The sequence below is a fragment of the Panthera pardus genome, unplaced genomic scaffold (genome assembly GCF_024362965.1).
Source record: "Panthera pardus isolate Hobbes unplaced genomic scaffold, ASM2436296v1 HiC_scaffold_8, whole genome shotgun sequence".
NCBI lineage: Eukaryota > Metazoa > Chordata > Mammalia > Carnivora > Felidae > Panthera > Panthera pardus.
In genome coordinates, this window is record NW_026527013.1 from 55,693,054 (window position 1) to 55,708,402 (window position 15,349).

General features: G+C 53.6%; 1 protein-coding gene across 1 annotated transcript in view; it reads right to left on the reverse strand.

Annotated features, from left to right (window-relative positions):
• The window catches only part of SLC6A6 (solute carrier family 6 member 6), an 88,522-nt gene extending 75,317 nt beyond the window's left edge, over positions 1 to 13,205 (reverse strand). Inside the window, exon 1 of the mRNA XM_019433592.2 lies at positions 12,917 to 13,205. The gene's annotated coding sequence lies outside the window, so the exon portion shown is untranslated. The remainder of the gene's footprint in view (positions 1 to 12,916) is intronic.
• Between the last annotated feature and the right edge of the window lie 2,144 nt (positions 13,206 to 15,349).

Consider the following 15,349-nt stretch of genomic DNA (forward strand, 5'->3'; position numbering starts at 1 on the left):
AAATCTGAACTTTGCTGAGCCAAACAGTCCCCAAATGTGATTGACCCCAGAAGGCTTTTTTTTTTTTTTTTTTTTTAATAGAACACCTCCTGTTCTTTGGAACTCAGCTTAGGGAAAAATGCAAATGGGGGAGGATCACCTCTCCCTCTCACTCTACCGGCAGAGCAGTGCTGGAAAGCTCCCTGGTTTCCTAGAATATAAAAATGCAGAAAACCAGGAAATGGCTCCTTATCAACTAAGATCTCACATTTCAGTGAACATGTAAATGAAGGGTAAAGAAGGAAAGGAGAGATGGTGGGAGGGCTGAAGAGGCCGCAGGGTGGGCAAGTCTTTCCTCACCATGCCTCAGGCCCTGCCCTTGGAGCCCCTTCCTGACAGAAACATGGCCCCAGCAGTCTACGGAGTTCCCGGTCCCCCAAATTACACAACTTCATTACTACGTCAGGGCCCCCATGGGCTCACGTGGGTGCCCACTGTGTTCAAGGCCCTGTGGGGTAAGAATATTCAGTCAATAATTTATTAAGGGGTCCCTGGCTGCCTCAGTTGGTAGAGCATGCAACTCTTTTTTTTTTTTTTTTTTTTTTTAACGTTTATTTATTTTTGAGACAGAGAGAGACACAGCATGAACGGGGGAGGGGCAGAGAGAGAGGGAGACACTGAATCGGAAGCAGGCTCCAGGCTCTGAGCCGTCAGCCCAGAGCCCGACGCGGGGCTCGAACTCGCAGACCGCGAGATCGTGACCTGAGCTGAAGTCGGACGCTTAACCGACTGAGCCACCCAGGCGCCCCAGAGCATGCAACTCTTGATCTCTGGGTTGTAAGTTCGAGCCCCATGTCGTGTATAGAGATTACTTAAAAATAAAATACATTTTTAAAGATCATGGAGCACCTACTATGGGCCAGGCACTGCTTTAGGCACTGGGAACACAGCAATGAGCAAGACAGCTGAGGTCCCCGCTGTCATGGAGCCCAGAACCCCATGGAAAGGGCCAACATGTGACACAATGCCTCGGAGGCTTCCCATGGCATCGCGAAGGCTGGGGTAGGTTAGTGATGCCTACCACAGGTGTAGGTGCTGTGGCGCGAGTAACCTGCCATCCTGACAGCAAGGGAAGAGGGAAAGGGGGAAAGATGAAGCAGCATGTTTAACGCACAGTTATAAGCATAATGTTAAGGGAACCAGAAGAAGGAGTATAATTCTATCTGGTGTGAGAACATTGCAGTTGCGTGAGGGCAGCCCAGCTCAGGAGGAGGAGGAAAAGAGTGGCACTAAGTTCCTGTGGGGACAGCCTCCTGGCACCCATGACCCTTCTTCTGGGGACAGCCTCACATCTCTTCCACCTGGAGACCCATGCACACCCACTCTCAGCCCATAGGGCTCTGGGTGGGCATGTGAGCCAGGCCTAGCCAACCAGAGAGGCCGTGACAACTGGCTCAAGGATAAGGGCTTGACCAAGCGTGGACAATGAGAGTGATGACAGGGGCTTGTGCTAAAAATATCGTGAAAAAAGAAGGCTCTTTCGGGGCCCCTGGGTGGCTCATTCAGTTGAGTGTCTGACTCTTGATTTCAGCTCAGGTCATGATCCCAGGGTTGAGGGATCAAGCCCGGCATCAGACTCCATGCTGAGTATGGAGCCTGCTTAAGATTCTCTCTCTTCCTCTGCCCCTTTTCCCTCCTCCCACACTCTCTTAAAAAAAGAGGGGGTGGAAAAAGGCTCTTTCTAGGCTGAGATGGCTATGCTGGGACAGGAGGTATCCTATGCAGTTGAGGGTAGCCCAAGGAGAATGAAGCCAACACAGAAGCCTAGGAATGGAGAGAAAGAAACGGAGGTCCAAAGACCTGGATCCCGCCATGCCTGAAGTATGACCCGGGGGCTTTTCAATTAAGAGTCAGTAAATGTTCTTTCTCTTTTATATTCTTTCTTCTTCTTCTTCTTCTTCTTCTTCTTCTTCTTCTTCTTCTTCTTCTTCTTCTTCTTTTCTCTTCTTTACATTCTTTCTTCTTCTCTTTTCTCCTTCTTCTTCTTCTTCTTCTTCTTCTTCTTCTTCTTCTTCTTCTTCTTCTTCTTCTTCTCCTCCTTCTCCTCCTCCTCCTCCTCCTCCTCCTCCTCCTCCTCCTCCTCCTCCTCTACAGTCTTTCTTCTTTACATTCTTCTTCCTCTTCTTTTCTTCTTCTTCTTCTTCTTTACATTCTTTCTTCTTCTTCTTTACATTCTTTCTTTCTTCTTCCTCTTCTTTTCTTCTTCTTCTTCTCCTCCTCCTCCTCCTCCTCCTCCTCCTCCTCCTCCTCTTCCTTCTTCTTCAAGTTAGTTTCAAGTGATTTCTGCAACTTGTAACTCTAAGAATCCCGGCGTACGCCCTGTCTCAGATGTGCTGTATAACTTTGTGCATGCCCCTTTATCTGACATTCAGGTCATCAGAAAAGTGGGGCACAGATGAAATGAATCTGAAGTCCCCCTGCAACCCTGGTACTCTGGCTTCCAAGAATGTGCAGCAAAGGGTAGGACTGACCCTCCCTGACTCCTGGGCATTTGGCCTGAGATGGAGAAATCAGCCGTTCTCAGAGTTAAGCCTTGAGGGCTTTGTTAAACCAGAGTGCTGGGCCCCACCCCCAGGGTCTGAGTCAGCAGGTCTGGGGTGAGGCTCAAGATTCTACCTTCTAACAAATTCCCAGGTGATGACGTGACTGTGCATCCTGTGACCACATTGTGAGGACCCAAACTCCAAATCTGTTCTCTTCCCAATCGCCTGGGGCAGGTGCCGGGTGCAAAAATAAAGCCCCAGCCACGAAGAAGATCTCAGCAACCTCAGCCCTCCATCAGATCCCCAGTTGCAAGGATGAACCAGTATTTAAACAATGACGCACCAGGTCCCAGCTAACAGCCCTTCCGCCTACGCTTCCGCCCAGCCCTCCACCCTGGGATGCATCTAAATAACGAGGCTGTAAGACTGACAAGGAGCCTTCTTGGGTTCCGGCAGGCCCCACACTGGTCTTCCAGGAGCTGGGAGCATCCCCGGGCAGCTCGTCACGCCAGGCAGCAAGACCCACTTCAGACCTGATCCTGACACACTGCCTCAGGCCGCCCTGCTGTCAGCGCTGCTTGGCTGGCCCTGGGCTCTCCCTGATTTACATCCGACTTGGCTGCCTTGAAAAGCCTCCTGTGGCTTTTGGACCGTGGACACCGTTCAGTAGAAAACGGCTTCCCCACCAGCATCCTTTCCAAGGTGGCTCTGGCCCAGAGGGCCTGGCCTGGCTCAGCGGCCTCCCAGCTGTGTGACCTTGGGGGCAAGTTACCTGCGGTTTCTGGGGCGTTGACTTTTCACAAGCAAAATGGAAATCATCGTATCTCTTGTGATGGTTAGGGAGATGATGCTCACAAGGCACAGGGGCTGGTTGAGGAAGTAGGGCGGGCACCCAAGAGCTATGATTTACCTCCTTTATTCAAAGCGTGGTCTGCAGACCAGCAGCAAGATCACCGCCGGAAGTTGGTTAGAAATGCACAACTCAGGCCCTCAACTTAGTCCTCCTGCATGGGAAGGGGCATCTTAAGCTCTCAGGTGACCTCTACAGCTTTCAAGTCTGAGAAGCACTGCTGTGCGTTTACCATTATTATGGCTGTTGCCATATCCCAGGACAGGGCCAAGATGTAGCAACAACCCGCAGGCCTGGGGGAACCACAGGCACGGGTCAGAGGGAAGGAAGAGATGGAGGGGGAAGAAAACTTCTCCCGCGCCTCTCGGCCTCCCCACTAACGACAAGCCCCTCCACGGCTCGGGTGGGTGGGGGACCGCTGCATCCTGCGATGGGGCCTTAAAGAATAGGTACCGATCACCCACTTACTTCACTCACAGGCTCGGCCAAGCTAACGTGATCCACTGAAAACATTCCAGGTCTCAGACCGAGGGCTTCCGGTGGCCGATTAGGGCTGCCCTCGGATCTTCTCTGCAGAAGGCTGACTCTTTTGCATTCAAGGAGGCAAACGGCCGTCTGCCTGGAGCCCGCAGCCCGGAACTCCCGGCAGAGTCTGACAACAGCGGGCTGCCTGGGAAGGTGCGTGACTCCGCCCGACGTAGGGGTGTGCCGCGGGCCCTTCGCGGAGCAGCGTGGGGGCTGCCTGGATCTCCCCAGCTCCGGCCTCAAGCTGCCCCCGTGGAAACACGAAGGTCTGCGCTGGAGGGCCGTAAACACGAAGCCGGCCTTCGTGGATCTCTCGCGCGTGCGCACTGCGCTGCCAGCCCCGTTGGATGAACAGAGCGGAATGCTTCCACCTGCCCGGGGTCCCCTGGCAGCGCATTTCCATGCCTCCAGGGCCAGGCCAGACCCAAGGAAGCAGCTAGGGGGTCAGGGGCGTGTTGAGGGGGTGGCCAGGTGGGACGGCAGTGTGTTCAGAGACACTAGACAACGGCCAGATGCAGCCGCAAAATAAATAAACCCTATGCTGAAAACTACTGGCTCGATTATACAACTCCGTGTGGACAACACAAAACGTGCCTGTGGTCCAGAGCTGGCCCCGGGAGACCATTTTGCAGCCACTGGTACTGTTTTTTCAGGCCTGGGGCTTGATCTGGCAACCAAAGTCTGGTGCCCCACGCCGCTGCGATCATTCATTAAACCATTTTATAGTCAGCTCCATGAGGGAGGGTATGGCCATGCTTTGGTCTGAATGGCTCACCTGCCACATCCCCAGGGCCCAGAACCAATAAATATGGATGGTGATGGGTGAATATAATTTTCAAGCCCGGACCCACTCAGTTGTTTAAACTATAGGCTCTCATCTCAGAATAGATGAAATCAGCCTTCAGTTGTGTGCTGAGCACCTACTGTGTGCCAGGCCCTCTGCTGGATGCGGGTGCATCTATCCCTCCCTCCCCGGCTGTGCTGTCAGTCAGATGAATGGATAAAAGGCAACACTGCAAAGATCTGAGCTCTGTCCTACAGAGGCTCCGAGCAAGGTTAGATTATGTACACTTTGTCTCATCTGATCCTTTTTGAGTACTTACTATGTGTCAGGCACAGTTAAGGGGCTGAAGGAAAGCTTCATGAAGCAGGCAGCTTCAGGCTGGCCCTTGAAGAGGGGGAATAAAAAGAGAAGGGAGAGGGGCACCTGGCTGGCTCTCAGTCTGTAGAGCATGTGACTCTTGAACTCAGGGTCTTGAGTTCAAGCCCTATGTTGGGCATGAGCCTACTTTGAAAAAAAAAGAAGGGAGGAAGGGCCTTGTGGGCTGAGGCATGGCAGAGCCAAGAGAGCCCCAGGCTCATTTTAGGAGCAGAAAACAGCCAAATCACGAGGAGAGGGGAAAAGTGGTAGCCGATGAGGGTAAACACTGGCCAGGAGCCAGATTCTGCAGGGCCTCGAATGCCAGGCTAAGGCGTGTGGACCTGATTTCATACAGCACTAGGGAGCCACTGAAGGCTTCTGACAAGGAGAGTGGCATGCCCCCACAGAGCGGTGCCTAGGAGGAATAGAGCCTGGCAAGAAGCCTGTTGTCTCAAGCCATAGGGATATCCACCCAGAGAAGAGATACCAAGTGCCATCTGGTGAGAGCATGAATGTCCTTGAAATCATGGCCTGAGTCTTCCCTGAGGCCTAACTCAGCAGCCATCATCTCCAGGTGCCAACTGGCTATGGGGCAAGAGGGCAGAGCCCTCATGACCACCACCTTCCGGTGCCCTTCACCCACTAAGCATGACTCTGCTGAAATACACTTCACCCCTCCACCCCCCCCCCCCCCCCACCAGGCAACAGGCAACCTGGCCTGGGTTAGAGACTTTCTGCCGGAAAGGGGATGGTGGAACATGGCAGTGATTGGCTTAGCACTTTTATTGTGTGCAAAGAGCCGAAAAGCCGTGGGAGGGCCAGGACTCTCAGAAGTGCCCCCAGCCTCCCAGCCTCCATTTAATGGGGAGGCTAAAGCTCCAAGGGACTAGGGAGGACCCAAGTGAGCAAATCTAGAGCTCAGCCCCGGCCCTCTAGCCCTCTTGCAATTGCCTTGATTCTATTCCACAGAGCTGCCCACGGGAGCCAGGAGGTCCTGCTTTCCAGGAACCCCCATTCCGGATTCTGCAGATGTCTCTTGAGCAACCAAGTGCTAAGGAATCTTTTGGATCAGTATGGCTTCGTCCTCTCACTCCCTTTCCTATTAGCTGTGATAAAATCAGAATCTGAATTATGAATGTGGCCATCAAGAGTCTGAAACAAAGGTAAAAACCCTGCCCTTAAATTTACCTGTTTAACGTAATCACTGAATGGAGCCTGAGTCTGGGGGAAGAACTCGTTTGGGAACAATGGCCCTTTTGATAGCTGATCAGCCTCATTCAGACCTCACTCTCCAGATCCAGAAAGTGGATGGGCGGGGAGGCTTAACTCAAAGATCTCAAAGTCCCCACACTTTTCCCCCTGCCAATGGACCACTCCCCCTCAGACCTTCCATGCTTTTCCCTGCCTGGACCTGGACTTTTGCCTGCCCTTGGCATGAGCCTCTGGAACTGTTCATTAACCTCTTCCTGATACAGATCTTCTCCCCTCCTGTGAGACTGAGCCACTTGAGCACAGGGGCTGTTTTATTTACTTATCCTTGCCCTCCTGGCCTTGGCACTCAGCCTGATACGCAGTAGGTGCTCAGTAAAGCTCTGCAGTGCCGCCAGTGGAGTAAGGGGGGGCTCTGTCTCATTCTAATTCCCTTTCCTATATCCCAGCTGTGTGAGCTGCAGCACAAGTTACTGTCCTGAGACCGGGTGAACTCATCCAGAAGATGGAGGGAAGAACCCCCAAGTCAGGCACAGGGCTTAAATGCAGGAAGGGAGACAAGGCATCTTGGGTGCTCAGTAAGTATCAATCCTTCCCACCTCAGCCTGCTGAATGGCCTCGGCCTGCTTCTTTAAGTTCAAAGTCACCGGATGGGAGCTTTTCATTCACTGAGCTGGCAGCGCTTGCGGTGACTAAGACAGGCCAGACTAGGTCAGTGATTCCCAAATGCAGACTAGCTATTCAGGGTGGCCTGGCAGGTCTGTACGTTCTGACAAATGGCGGTCCCACAATGGTCCGTTGTTTGAAGAGTGAGTGGCAGAACCAAGAACAGTACGATGCCATTTTCGATAACAACACCACAGAATGAGAGCCAGCTTGCTGGACACGTCCTAAATAGCCCCAGATCAAAGAGGACCTCAAAACTGAAGAGAAAACTGACCTAGAAAGTAATAAAAAGGAATATATATGTCCACGTAAATATCCAAGGGATTCAGTTAAAGCTGTATGCAGAGGAAAATGTGTAATCTTACCATTATCAGAGAAAGAAACAAATAAACTGAGTGAAGACTACAGTGCACTTTTTTTTTTTTTAATTATCTTTAAGAATCACTTTTAGTAGGTGCGCCTGGGTGGCTCAGTCGGTTAAGCGTCCGACTTCGGCTCAGGTCATGATCTCGCGGTTCACGGGTTTGAGCACTGCGTCGGGCTCTGTGCTGACAGCTCAGAGCATGGAGACTGCCTCAGATTCTGTGTCTCCCTCTTTCTGCACCCCACCCCCGCCTGCTCATGCTCTGTCTCCCTCTCTCTCTCAAAAATGAATAAATGTTAGGGGAGCCTGGGTGGCTCAGTCGGTTAAGCGTCCCACTTCGTTTGGCTCAGGTCATGATCTCACGGTTCATGAGTTCGAGCCCGGCGTCGGGCTCTGTGCTGACAGCCCAGAGCCTGGAGCCTGCTTCGGATTCTGTGTCTCCCTCTCTCTCTGCCCCTCCCCCACTCACGCTCTCTTTCTCTCCTTCAAAAATAAATAAAAACATTTAAAAAAAATTTTTAATGAATAAATGTTAAAAAAATATTTTAAATCACTTTTAGTTGATAGGGTTTTGTACTGCTTGAGGTGTATTACTTCTGTAACTAAAAGAATCCTTTGACAGTTTCTCATAAAGTTAACATATATCCACCCTACAACCCAGTCTCACTCCTAGAGCTATGGAAAAGATAAGTCCACTAGAAGACTTGTACAGGAATGCTCATAGCAGCTTTATTTGTAATCATCCCAAACTGGAAACACCCAAATGTCCATCAACAGGTGAATGGATAACAACAGATAAATCCATACAGTGGAATACTACTCAGCAATAAAAGGAAGCACCTTCTGATACACTCAACAGCATGGATGGATCTCAAAAACATCAAGCAGAAAGAAGCCAGACACAAAAGCATATAGACGACACAAGTCCATTGATACAAAGTTCGAGGCCTGGCAAGACTAATTTGTGGTGACAAAAATCAGAAACTAGTCGCCTCTGGGAGGGGAAGGGCACAGGGCGACTAACTTTCTAGGGGAGCTGGGAATAGTCTATTACCTTGATCTGGGTGGTTAGTTACACAGGAATATAAATTTGTCGAAACGCATCCAACTGTAACAGAGTCTTTGCATTTCACTGCATGTAAATTATATCTTAATTCAAAAAGATTTTTTTTTTTAAATCACATGGAAATATTTAAAATACAGATTCCCCATGGGGATCAATTCAGTGTGTCCATGCAGGGCCTGGGAATCTGAATTTGTGAAAAGTAACTCAGGTCATTCTCCACCTAATTAGACTCAATACTGCCTGACCCCTACCCCCCATACTTCCCTTTCCTTTTATTGTTTTAGGTGATTTTTCTTGGGTATATTGGTTTTTATAAGGGAGTTGGCAGACTCGCAGAGCTTTAGAAACAGGACAGCAATTTCCATTCTTTCTCCCCTCTCTTGGCCACCCAAAACCCCTGCCCCTCAGCTCAGGTTTCCAAACAAAGCCTCTGACCAGGTGAGGTGGGAAGAGAAACCCCAATGCCCTGTCCAGGGGGCAGACATTGCTCACCCTAAAGACTCCTGGGCTTCATGCTTCCAGGGAGGTCAAAGCCAGTAAGTTAATGGCCTGTGTACCTATTAAACTGTATGTCCAGGCCTTCACCCTGTGTTTACAAAAAGAGCTCAGGGCAAGAGTCACTGGCACAGAAAACGCTTTGTGCCCTAACCAGCAGGGGCCCAGCTGGCCATCTTCGGTTTCCTGGACCCCAGCCTAGTTCCTCACCTACCGTCAGGGGTCTTCTGGGCTCCCGGGTTGAACTGGCTTCTCCACTGCTGCCCCCAAAGCCAGTCTGATGCTATTTCTCTCCCTGCTGCTGCCCTCAGAATAAAGCTCAAGCCCATTTACCCAGTGCCCACTCCCCTCTACCACCTGGCTCCTGCTCTCTCCAGCAGGGACCCTGCAAGGCTTATCATGATGGCCATTTCATGCCGCTGTGCCTTTGCACCTGCTATACCCCCTGCCCAGAATGCCAGCCCATACTGTTCTTCCACTCACAGAAAATGCCAGCCCTGACACCACCCCCTCCAAGAAGATGAACTGCCCTCTGCCTACGACCTTGCCATCAACGTACACCTGGTCTCTTGAGTCTTCACAGCATGCCACGGATGGCATGGTCACTGTCCTCTCTCCCTCTGGGCTACGAGCACCTTAAAAGCCAATATTCTACCCCAGATCCAGTGCCTGGCCAGAACTGACCTCAGCTAGGTTACTCAAACAACTAGATGAGGCACATTAAAAAAGCTCTCTTTGGGGCGCCTGGGTGGTTCAGTTGGTTAAGCGTCCGACTCTTGATTTTGGCTCAGGTCATGGTCTCATGGTTTGTGATCGAGCCCCACATCGGGCTCTGTGCTGGCGGGCTCTGGGCTGGCATCACGGAGGCTACTTGGGATTGCCTCTCTCTCCCTCTGCACCCCCCCCCCCGACCCCCCTCTCAAAACAAACAAGCAAACAAACAAAAGAGCTCCCTTTTACACTTGAAGGCCACTCTGGGCATGTCCACATCCACAGCTCCTCCCCAGAACCCATAAATTCAAACAAACACTTGGACCAAGATAAGGTGGCCAACACAGAGAAGTGAGATATAGCCCCAAAGAATCTGACTCTTGCTTATGACCTTCTGCCGAAGAGAGTGACCAGCCTGCACCTGCGGGGGTCACCCTGGGGTTCCGAGGTCAGCCCCGTTCCCGCCCAGATCCCCACCCTGCTGTGGTGAAGCTGCACTCTGGTGCTCCCTGTATTTGTCAACTCTTTCCTATATACAGGAATGTGTCCAATGTAATTTTTTTTAATGTTTATTTTTAAGAGAGAGAGGGACAGAGAGACAGCCGCGCCAGCAAGGGAGGGGCAGAGAGAGAGGGAGACACAGAATCTGAAGCAGCTCCCGGCTCTGAGCTGTCAGCACAGAGCCTGACGCGGGGCTCGAACCTCCGAACCGTGAGATCATGACCAGAGCCGAAGTCAGACGCTCAACCGACTGAGCACCCAGGTGCCACTACAGGAATGTGTTCAATGACTCACAGGGATCTTATTATTTCAGGAACTTTGGAAACACTTTCAGAGTACAGCTCCCAAGTCCTTTGACAGATGGACAGGCAGACAAGTTGGAAGTTAGAAAACACCATCACCAGAACCCAAACTGCCTCCTGGGGACTGACCCTTGTGTAGGAAGAGTGGCACAAAAAAGGGAGAGTGTATAACTAGGGACAGAACTGAGGTGCCAGTGGGCCCCAGGCACCCACCCTCCAACCCTGAGGACTGAGGCATCTGTGACTCTCCTTTTCCCCAGGTCCCAGCCAGGGTCCAAGTTCAACACTTCAGCACAGCAGTGACTAAAGCTCCACAGGGCCAAAAGTCGTGGCTGGCCAAGGGAAGACGCCCAAAGCCCACTCTCATCACTATCCAATCAAGGCAAAGTCCTCTAGGCAGCTCTCAGTTTGCTGATCTCTAAAATGGGCACTTCCCACTCTGGCCTCCCAACTCTGCAAAGCAGATGTGACCCAATCACTGCAGGACAAGTGGAGAGGAGGGAGAGGAATGGGGCAGAGGAGGCTGACTGCAGCTGTATCATGGGCCAGCACAAGGGTATCCCTGAAGGACAAAAGCTCAAGAGTGCACCTTGGCCCTGCCACATACCACAGTGACCTGAGACCTCGTGATACCCTCTAATCGGCAGCTACGAAGCCGAGCCCGGCTTTACAGCTTACCGCAGGCTTATTCACTCTCATCTCCCTCAATCCCCTCAAGGACGCAGCGAAGCCGGCATTGGTGTCCTTGCTGCCCAGACGGCCAAGCTGAGGTTCAAAGAGGCCAAGAGTATCTCCCAAGGTCACCTACCGACTAAGACACAGTAACTGAGGCACGGTAACTGAACTCAGCTCCCTGGGGACATGCTCCTGCCTCTCAGTCCCAGTTTACCTCATAACCAGTCGACTCCACCCATTTTACAGATGTGGAAACTGAGGCCAAGAAAAGGTTGCACAAGGTCAACCGGGGGCCGAGCCAGGCTCAAGCCCAGGCCATTCTGCCAAGCCCGCTCGGTGCTGGGTTCTCAGCCGGTGCCCTCGGGCATCCCTCTAATCCCCCTCAACACCATCCTGATTAAACTCCTTCCCCCACTCCCACCCCCGTACCTGCTCATGCCCACCCCACACTCTTCAGGATGACTCCCTGGTCGAGAGGGAGGCAGGCGGTTGCTAAGCACTCACCCGCTCTTTCTCACAAAAATAAACTCCTTCTGGCTGGGAGACTCTGGATGAGATCCCCTCCCTTCTAGCCAAGAAAAAAATTAAAAAGAAAATTTAAAACGACTTCTCCATGACATTTATTTGAACGCCAGCAGTGCCAAAGCGTGGGCCAATTTACCGAAGTCCAAATGGAGCCAGCCACGCGCCACTAACCCTCAGCCCAAAGACCCTCGTTCAAGTGTCTGGGCAGTTACTGAGCTGATTTATTTCTCCAGGCCGGAAATGGGGGCTCGGGCTGCCTCCCAAGCCTTTGGGGCTGGTCCTAGGGGACACCAGGATCTGGCAGAGGCTAGGCAGTGACCAAAATAGCCAGGCCGGTGGCCCTGCCCGGCACACACCTCCCTCTGAAGGCCGGGGAGGGTGGCCCACAGGTCCCCCCTCCAGTTTAGGCTGAAGCTTTGAGGCTGTCAGAGGAGGTCCCCAAGATTCTCTATCTGGCTTCCCTGGTGGGAGGGGGACGAGAGTCTCTTGCTCGAAAGAGGAACCCTCAGAAGGAAGCAGAAAAGGCTAGAGGAGGATGTGTCCTGCTGTCCCTGCCTGCTGCCCATTTGGCCCCCAGCTGTCCCTCGGGGCCTCCGTCCTGCCACGCAAGACGGCTGGACGTTGGCACCGCCACCTGCACGCCACACACGGGCAGCACCCTTGGAGCCGTGCCCCCCTATCACCTCTCCCCACTCGCTCCCTGCCCTGGAGAATCAGCTCTGGCTGTTCCGTCCTCCAGGCACCGGGGACACTCCCTCAGGTACTGCCGAGAGGACACACAAGTGCCCGCAAGCAGGGGCCCGGAGACACAGCCACACTCTGGGACACACACGTGCACAGCCAGGTACTCGGAGACACAGTCACATACACACAGGTCCACACCAGACACACACCGGGACACACAAGTGCACACATCCAAAGACACACTGACACAGCCACACTCAGGTATCAGACACACCACAACACACAGAGACGCACAACCCAAGACACAGAACAGCAGGCACACACGGAGACACACAAGTGCACACTGCTGGAGAAATGGAGCACCACCCACCCTCAGAAACACAGACACACACGGGGACATGGGGGCACAGACACCCAGTGAGACGGAGGGAGACACACACACACACACACACACACACACACACACACACACACCTGCCGCCTGCACGAAAAGCCCAAGCCCTTTTCGCTGGCCAAACAATAACAGCCCCGCCAGCGGGTCCGAGCAGGCGACCCTCCGTCCCTCCCTCGGTGGCGAATGGGGCGCCGGAATCGGGGGCACTCGGCGGGGAGGTCGGGCCGGCTGGAGCGCAGGGATGGGGAGGGGGCTCCGCGCGCCCGGCTCCCTCTCCCTCGGGTACCTGGGGTGGCCGCGGGGCTGCGCTCGGCTGCGCTCGGCTCCACTGGCCGGGGGCTGCCCTCCTGCTCCGTCTCTGGCCCGCGGGCTCTGCGCTCCGCGCTCCTTCCCGGCTTGGCTCGGTCTCCGGGCTCGCGGTCCTAGGGGCTCGGTGCTGGCAAGCGAGCAGGGCTGCGGCCAGGGCCCGGAGCTCTGCGCTGGCGGCGGCGCGGAGGAAGCGGTAATTTATAAGCGGCTTCTTCCTGACCTCGCGTGTCTGTTGTCTGAGCAGGCAGCTCTCAGCATCACCCATCCTGCTGGGTGGAAAAATACCAGCTTGGCCGGGCCGGGGGCGGGGCCGGGGGCGGGGCCGGACGCCCAGCCCCGCCCCATATGCGGACGCACACATGCACACACACACACACACACACACACACACACACACGCACACGCGCGCGCGCGCGCACCACACACGCACGCGCGCACGGGCTCGGACAAAGAGCCCGGGCTCGCCGAGCGCGCGCGCACACACCCTCATGCAGCGCGGCGAACGTTTGGCCCACCGCTTCCCCTATTAGAGCGCACTTCTCAAGGAAACCCTTTCCTTTCAAAAGCTGGTGCCAAGTGGTACAGCCGGTCCTCAGCCTCCTGCTGCTTCCAGAAAAAGAGCTAGAGAGCCCCGGGCCCGACCCGCCCCCTCCCTTACCCACCGCCACCACTCGCCCATCCACCTGGCTCAAAAGAGGGACCTACCGCTCATTGAGTGGCCAGGTCCCAAACCACTCCACTGCTTCCTTTTGGGCGGTCATCCAGGTTCTCCGACCTCGGTTTACTCCTCTGAAAAATGGGCACAGTAACCCCGCCCTCACTGCCTCCCCAGAGGCATGAGTGATCTGAAGCTGTGATATGAAGCAGTCAGCAGCTCTTTGATTCTTGGCTTTGCCCCTGCTGGGTCACTTTGGGGGGTTACTCAAACTCTCTAACCCTCAGTTTCCTCATCTGTAAAATGGAAATAAATATAATAGAACCTATCTCCTCTAACCGCTATGGAGACTCAAGGTTAACAGTGTAAAAAGCTCAGAAAGGCACGGGCACTTAGAAAGTGCCAGGCAAGTGTCAGCTACTGTGACTATTTTTAAATGAAAATGGGGAATGTGCCATTATTCTTGTCCTTATTTGCATGAGTGGCTCCTCTGAGACCATTTTCCACACTCCCGCCCTGTGTGGGCATGAGGAGGAGTGCCGTGTGACCTCAAGCAAGGCCTTTCCCTCTCTCAATGCTCTCCACTTTCTCCTCTCACTCACTCCGTCTCTGCACCTGGGAGGCTGTGTGCAGAACACGTGGATCCTTCCACCTTTGCAACTGAGAATAAAAGAGGAAATACAGGCTCTACAGAGAGCCATCCCCCACATCATACCTGGCCGTGTCTGGATGAGCTTCATAACACCCTCTTCCAGAACAGCCCCCAGAAGGCAGACCAGGGAAGCTGAGGAGCAGGATTGGAGAGATGACGCTTATCACTCTGCCTGGTTTTCTCATTGAGGCCCCCTGCTGTCTGCCTCCATCTTGACCTTCTAGTGGGTTACCCTCTCCCCCAGCTGCAGCTGAGCAGACATGCCCTCCCCTGCCCTTCTCTGCTGTCCCCAGCCGTCCCCTCCTCCAGGAAGCACCCAGCCACGCCAGGTGGCATCTACCTCCAGGCTCCTCAGCTCGGTCTTTTGAGTTCATGGTGATTGCACCCCTCTTACGGGTGAGGAAAGCAAAGCTGGAGAAGAGAACAACTGAGTCCTCACATCTCTCCCCTCCTTCCCTATGTGAGCGAGGCTCCTCCGTGAGCTGAAGGAGCAGATGGCAACCCCAAACTCCTCAGCCTCCCGCGTGTGTCACTGCACACAGCACCAAGTGGCAGGTCATAATATGGTTAAGTGACTTTGGAGAGGAGGCTTTGACTAAGCCAAGGGGTTGAGGGGAAGGGAGGGGGGAGCAGAGGAAGCTGCTGTGGAAAAGCTTGTTGGCAAGAGTGGTTGGGCCCTAAGCCAAGGTGATATGGGCCAGCTGAGGGTCACGGAGAGTGAGCGAAGGCAGTGGAGGCCATGGGAGGAGCGGGGGGGGGGGGGAGCGGGGGGGGCACGTCCAGTGGAAAGCCCTTCGGATCATGCGAGCTTCAGGCAGGTCAGTATAGTACAGATGGTGCCAGCTTAGGACACACGGATGATGCTTGTCCAATCATGTATCTTCCTCCTGTAGGGCATAAGTTCCGTGAGGTTGGGACCTTGTCCTTTGTGCCCCCGTTGCGTCCTGAGGTCCATCATAGGGCCTGGCACACAGCAGATACCCGATAAATGTTTGTTGCCCTCCTTCTATTTAGCAAACCCTTATACAGACGGCATGCAGTTGCATGCCAGGCACAGTTCAATGCATTTGTATATTTCAACTCATTGAATCCTGACAACCACC